We start from the raw sequence: 7,989 nt of genomic DNA, 5'->3' as shown, positions 1-7,989 counted from the left end.
AAAATCCCGCTTGTTCCAGCTCGTGGCAGAGATGAAATATGCTTATACCGCATGTGTAATCTGTATCGTGCGTTGCCGAAGTGTGCTGTTGCTGACGTATGCGTCCGTACAGCGATGGAATTGTTTGCTCATGTGTGAAAAATATTACTCGTCCGCTCTCGCGCGCTCGCTGCGAACGATTTGCCGTTTTCGCGTTTACGGATTTTGCTTCCGAGTCGCCATACGTGTATTTAACATATAGGTAATGTCTCTTCAATTTCGGAGCTCATGCAATTTCATCGCTTTTTCAATATTTTCATATATATCGTCGTGCTCTAATATTTATTTAATTCGTCGACCACGACAAAGCATTACAATTTTACGGGGAAAATCGAAATGGCGTTTCGCGCGGCAAATATACTGAATGACGATGCGGAAATAGCAGCATCCACGTAACGAGCTTTACACGCACGCAATTTTCACATGGCGCGTTAAAGCCAACAAAATAATTTGGACGCGCAAAGCGCGTAGCTCGCGGTCGACGGATTAAATATTGATTTATTCTGAAAAGACACGCAATATATAATGGTGAAAAAATTCAAATGAACCGTGTGCGCGTTGTGAGTCTTCCAGTAGATATTTCGATTTCGCACCGCAAAGCTTTTTTATTTTAGCAAAGGTCCGTAGCGAATATCGATTTGTCTTTGTAGCACAAAGTAACTGCGTGGCAGTTTTCAAAATATATAATATATAGATCTCTCTCTCTCTCTCTCTATGTAAAGTAGTAAAGTAGAATGAATTAGCAGCTCTACTTTTTTACATTATGATATGAAAAAATTCCCTCTAAAGCATTTAATGCTCATAAAGACTATCTATTTTACATGAAAACGGTTTGTTAAACCACGTAGAATACAGCTGCTTATAGTTATTGCGGTATATACTTCAATCATGAAGTTGAAAATAAGTTTAATACCTAACATTACGCTTTTTGTTTGCGCACTATATAACAACGTTGTGCGTTACGGCAGAGCAGAAAATTTTATAGCTCAGCCAAGTTTCCTATAGAGCAATAACTTAGAAGCATTATAACGACCATTAGCAAAGCTCTTACTCAACATATGCATTTAGCATTGAGGTTGTAAAAGCTTCCAACTACGTCCGCGTCTTGGAAACTTGTACATTACGAGCTCACTCAACGATATTTATTACGCAATGACGGGATATATATAAACAATATTAAGTTTGTTATTGGCCTTATAATTAATGTTTTCTGTGCTAAATTATGTTGATATACGTGTAGAAAATAGCTATTTAAGTAGCAGTAAATTATTGGCGATGAAAAAATAAGTTACTTATCGTGCATCTATCTCTCGTATACAATTTAGACAAAAATTAGTTTTTTCTAATATATGAAAAACTCGTAATACCACTTTCACACGATTGCTAAATATTACTTGTAACCCAATCCCCCCTGAATTAAATATTTTGTTTTATTTTTAACTTCTATGTGTGTGAAAATGTAAATCAATCCATTTCTGTGATTAGCTTCGAAGTAAACAACATTCATGAACGTAAACACTTAGTAATAAATTAAATTAATAATAAATTAAATTTGAGTCAAATACACATTTTTAAAGTTAAATTGTTTAAATCTGTTGTTTTAATAACTTATCGAGTAGGAACAATGACACCTGTAAAAATGATTGAAAATAGTTTAAATTGGGTATAATTTAACATTATGAATTTAACAACATAATCTCCCTCTTGAAAATTACTTTATTAAATCTATAGTATAACATTGCGTTAATTAACGTTCAATTGGAATCTATATAAACGACGAGTCTTACACTAAATGACCGTGACAGATCCAGAAAGCGAATAAACACTACGGTTGCTTCACAACTTTCAGCACTGTTATTTGGGCCGAGATTCGGGCCAATAGCGATTGGTCAAAATCTTCAGTGTCGTAAAACGAGAAAGGAGCCGTTCGGCCGAGAAAGAAGGAACTCGAGAGTCGCCGACAGGAAGTCGGAACGGCAACGCGCTCGACCTCATTTATCCGCCGAGAGATGCCCGCCGTCGAACCACGAGAATTTAATAGAGGGACTTCCAGGGAAAGACAATTTTCTTGGTATCTTGTGGAGCGGTGGGCAACTCGGGTGAGATGGACGGTGGGTGGATGTCAGGCGAATCTGGAAAGCATCGTAGATTGGAACGCTTCAACTTTGATTTTGAAAGTTACTCGTTACCCTGCGGAAACGATATTGCGTTTGTTATAATAGTTATAATGCTTGCTGCAACGCGAGATACCGAGGAACTCTGCTACAATCTGTTGTAGAAAATTGATACCCCCCTTTCGAATTTTATCACTGATAATTATATTATAATGTTAAAGAAAAAACGACCGTATAAATTAAACATTGAATTTATTAATTAAATACAAACTATCAGCATTTGGGTAAAGTTATCTGCACTTGAATGCCCTTTTCTCTCCGAGTTTGTATTTGATTTATACAGGAGTTTTTTTATTTAAAATTATTATACGTTTTATTAATTAACATAAACCTTCAAAATAGAAATAAGATATAAGTTTATGTCAAACGTACTCTTTAAAACTATTAGAATAAATCTTACTCTGAACGGTGAAATCTCGTTCTTAAAGATTAAAAACTGAGCTACTCTTTTTCAAGACTGTCTCAATTTTTACTCTTTAGAGTGCGGTTTTACTCCAAAGAATTTAGAGAGTATCATTGTAATGAAACATATTTTTTTACATTATTTTTAATCCAAATTCCTGCTCCTCATTCAGAATCTAGCCAAGATATTTTGACATTAAATCGTTCGTCATGATTTGTTAGTCCTCTGTGGAATAATGAAGGCACATTCACACTCGTCTCTGCACCTCCAATTCCGCAGGCATTATACGGATGGCTCTCTTTACGACGTCCCAAATTTATTTTACAGCGCTATTATGAATGCGACGTGATCGCGCGACTCCCGTTGCTCAGATAGGACGTAAAGGGGTCAACTTCTATAGGATCGTAAACTGCAGGATGACATTAAGAATCAGTGATATCTATATACATATATATATATATATATATACATGCAATAACTCCTACGATATTGAAGCTTACCAGGGATTCGACTAATGGTTTATGGTATTCCAATTACGCATGCAATCACGCTGATATTACTATTGTTCTAATACCCACCTACTACGTCTTTCAAGTATCCCAGGCATAAACCCTTGAGGGGCACACAGTCTTGAGTACGGAGAGGGAAGCTCAAGTGGCAATGAGAGATAGTGCGAGAGAGGAAACTGAAGGTTTGAGAGGGTGAAGCATGGATGAGCTACAGGGTTGTCCCAAACCGCACGCCTCCACCGCTATTGGTACCAATTCGACCACCGTACCCGGAGCGTAGTTCCGCCACTGGATTCGTCGCTATTGCCAGTGGCATTGTAATTGGCTGCCAAATGAGAGCCCGACCTCTCCTAAATCTTCCGAAGTTACACCATGCGGAATCGGATTACGGCGACTCCTACGGTTTGAGAAAACGTAGATCCTCGGGATATTTCTAGTAAGATGGAAAATAATGACAAATAAAACGCCAGAATGATGATCAAAACAATGCGTTTGAAATTAACGTTGACATTATAATTATATTGACGCGGTTATAAATATATACATATATGATATACATGTATACACGTTTCTTGTTCAATTGCAAAAAAAAATATATTCTTATTGAGATATAAAAACACATGAATGAATATTATTTTAATGCTAATATTTAAAATGCGATAGAGTTTGACATTAAAAAATTTTGATTTTATTAGTTGTATACTCATAATAGATGTTGGCTTTCTTATAAATTTTCTATACATTTTTATGAGATACCGTATAATTAAAAATATAGCTGCAAAAGTTTCGAGATCTTTGTATTTAGTAGCGAAAAAGCTAATACACCCAGGCAAGAGAAATATAATGAAGCGCTTTCAAGAAAAAAAAACTATTGGCATATATCACGATATGGATTCTGTAAATCATTTTAGTTCTTTTTATTGTTCAAATCAAAACAATGAATAATAAGTAAAGAGAACAAACTGAGTTATAAAGAGAAAAAAAAATCAACTGAAAGAAATGACAATAGATCTGCGGACAAGGCGCACAAAATCGATTGAAGGCTCGAAAGGCACAGAACATACTGAAAGGGAATCTTTTTCATGCATACGAGTACATATATATTCTTGATATATGTTCATTTTTACAGACGCGACAGTCATTAAGAGCGATGATGGTTGGGCAGAGTATTGTCTATGAAAAAGAAAAATGATTTTCAACAGAGGGACACATATAGGTATAGCAACGATTTATGCAAGAATATTATCAACAGAATGTGTCTTCTTATTTTTATATTTAGTGATATTGCATTCTTTGCTCGTATTGCTTGTAATTATAATATTTGTTTAATTAATATTCATTTTTTATATCTACCTCTTTTAATAAGCATTCATTTGTAATTCTTTGTAATATTTTATATATAAGTATAACCATTATATGTATCGGTATACATACATATACATATATATGTTTATATATAAGTACAAGAAATATATTTTTAAGTATATTTCTTGCGTCTAAATATAAGACACTTTTATACGTTAATATGCAACATATAATCAAGTATTTATTATGTTATCTTACCTTAAGTTAAGTCTGTTTGTCCTCTCTCTCGTGTGTTTCCCTTGTTCAATTCTTGAACGAGTATGTCAGCCGTTTGTTGCCCTAGGCTTTGTGTATCAAATACTAGGACAGTTTATCGTGGTAAAGAGACTAGAAGCGCGAATCTAACATTGATTTACTGTTGTGTAATCGGTTGACACGGCTCATCGGCAATCGAAAGCCCTTGGGGTCGTATATACTGAAATTTAATAATCAAATATAAAAGATATAATATTATATATATATTGTATATATATATGTTCAAAAAAAGATACTCAAAAATTTAAACCTTTTTATCTAATAATAATATATTACAACGAAACGTAACTGATATATTATTATTAGATAAAACGGTTTAAATTTTTGAGTGTCTTTTTTTGAACATGGCTTGACCTTTCATTTTTACGATATGATTTTTTTCAGTATTATTTTTATTGTAACATTGAGAATAACCCGATCGGAGTCGAAACATATGTTTATAATGTAATGAATTTAACTGCTCTCAGATATTCTTTAAAAATACATTGTTTAATTACTTATTATGTTGGTAACAGTACGTAATAAAGAATTTAATTGTATCAACATTTATTTCAGTGTAATATTTCCTGCGAGCGTCTTAAACCTTTAGACCGAAAACCTTGGTCATATTCTTCGCAATAATCATATAATAAGTAAGAAACCAACGTCTACTTTTAGGCGACGTAAACAAACAGTATCAAATCTTATTTGGACCGTGAAAGTTTCAAAAAAATATCGATGAGAGTAAGCCATTTACGATTAAGTTGGATCTTGGATGCTTCTAATATAATTTATATCAAATAAATCAGAAAATTATATTATTTTATTCAATATACAATAATTACTAATAAGGAAACAAAATTACAAAAATATCTCAAATACAAACATTAAACATTACTTTCAAAGACAATTGTATAATAGTAAGGCGAGAGGTACTACATTAAAAAAAAATGACGTGAATGCAAGAATTATATTTATATTAAAGTTATGAAAAGAAATAAACACTAAAAGTTTAAATGTTTCATATTTTAAACGTTTTATCAACGTTACACGTTAATCCCTATAGGCGTGAAATGATTCTAGAATGTTACATAAACATTGTCAAAAGTTGAAACAAGTTATTTTTTTAACGGTAATATCTTATACTTTTTAAAATAGGGTAACCATTTTATGGATGTTATACGTCCATTCATGTAATATCTTTCGTATTTCTTCCATAATATCGCCAAATATTACTATACACAGAGAGAAGGATTTCTTAAAATTTACTCTGAAAATATAGTAATTATGGTACAATACAATAAATTTAAAGATTTTTACCATGTACTTCAGTAAAATTAATCATATTTATTTTATATTTTATTGTAGTTTTATTAATGAATATGAGAGATTTACATAAAATTTATGCTTATGCACTGTTATGCATTTCCTGTGCGATAGGTTTAAGCATCTATCAAATACGAAAGAAGCAAAAATATTGTTTCCAGCGCTATACACGCGAGTACCGTACATATTTTTAAAATCGTACACTTGCGATAATATCACTCAATATTAAGCTCTTCGTGGTTTCGGTAAGGATACTATCACTTTCTATTTCAGCCAGTGATAGAAAACTGTTGACTGCACATATAGTATTCATGGTCGCCACTAAACGTAGAAATAACGAACACAGATTGACGCAGACTAAAGCAACTTATTGCTATCATCGAACGATTCACAAAATGGATTGACAAATGTTTACGAAAATTGAATCACTCAATTTCATTTATACTTAATCAGAAGTTCAAAAATTGTATGACACTTTTTCATAATGTCAGTTTCATGTTTCATCATTGGAATTGTTTCTAAATAAGATATCGTTGTTAATTTTAGCACCACAAAAAAAATCGTGACATTTTCATGAACTGTGTATACGACACATATACAAGTACAACTTATAATTTCTCACGTCTCTAATTGCGCTCGTCTTTAAGTACAATGCATAGCTTTATTTTCAAGAAAGTTATATAGGCTTTAGTTCCCGCGAGAGTACTACATTAAATCAAAAGATGACGTAAATGCAAAAATTATTTACATTAAAGTTATTAAAGGAAATAAATAGTAAGAGTTCAAATGTTTCATATTTTAAACACTTTATCAACGTTACACGTCAATCCCTGTAGGCGTGAAATTATCCTAGAATCACATAAACATTGTCATAAGTTAAAACAAGTTATTTTTTTTAACGGCAATATTTTATACTTTTTAAAATAGGGAAACCATTCTATGAATATTATACGTCCATTCATGTAATACTTTTCGTATTTTTTCCATAATAGCACCAAATATTACTATTACACGCATTGTGGTAGTCATTTTTATATTACTGCAATGTATTCATAATTCAGTAATAAAAATGTCCTAGCAGTCAATATCGCTAAAATAGCATTTAACATCCATATAATAGTAAAGTAAAATCATATAATAGAAACTCTAAAATATGCCTAATATACCCTGAGTCCGCAATTCGTTTTAAAATCGGTTGATTTTTAGGAGAGGTTGACATAATAATTTATAGATTTTCTTTTAGTAAAACTTCGAAAAAAGAAAAACAGATTGCCTTCTTCGTTGAAGCGCTGTTAAAATATCGTATCTCTTTGATAATTAATAGAACGTGTACTCGATATAAGAAAAAATAGTATGAAATGTCAATCAATATCAATTTGACTTCGTCTAATGGACTAAAGGCTACTTAATAAGAAATAATATATAATAATAATATATAATAATATAAGCTTTATAAGAATGGTATATCCATTATATTATATAGAATGATCTCATGAACATTCTCGTGAACACGCAGTTGCGTTTCATACAGAAACTCTTTATTACACGTCTTTGTGTGATGCACTTCCAGTTATAAGTCCTTATTAGACTTGTAACGGTCATCATTGTAATGCGATACCATTTTGTGGCGTTGTAGGGTGTCTTGTTGACTGCAATGAGATCGTTGCAATATTTATTATTTTTTAAAAGTTAATTTAATCATTGATATAGTATTTGATTTATTTTCTATATTTATTATTTTTACCAGTTAATTTAATCATTTACACTGATTTGAAAGAATAATAATTTTCCTAACACTTCTTCTTGAATTAAATACTCACCTAAATGTTAGTCGACAAAACTCACAACCGTAAGGTTTTATGGCTTTATGACTATTCTCATGTCTAATCAGCATCCATTTTTGCATAAACCCTTTACCACATCTTCTGCATTTGTATGA

The sequence above is a fragment of the Cyphomyrmex costatus genome, unplaced genomic scaffold, assembly GCF_001594065.2.
Source record: "Cyphomyrmex costatus isolate MS0001 unplaced genomic scaffold, Ccosl1.0 scaffold415, whole genome shotgun sequence".
Lineage (NCBI taxonomy): Eukaryota > Metazoa > Arthropoda > Insecta > Hymenoptera > Formicidae > Cyphomyrmex > Cyphomyrmex costatus.
This window is presented reverse-complemented; position numbering follows the sequence as displayed.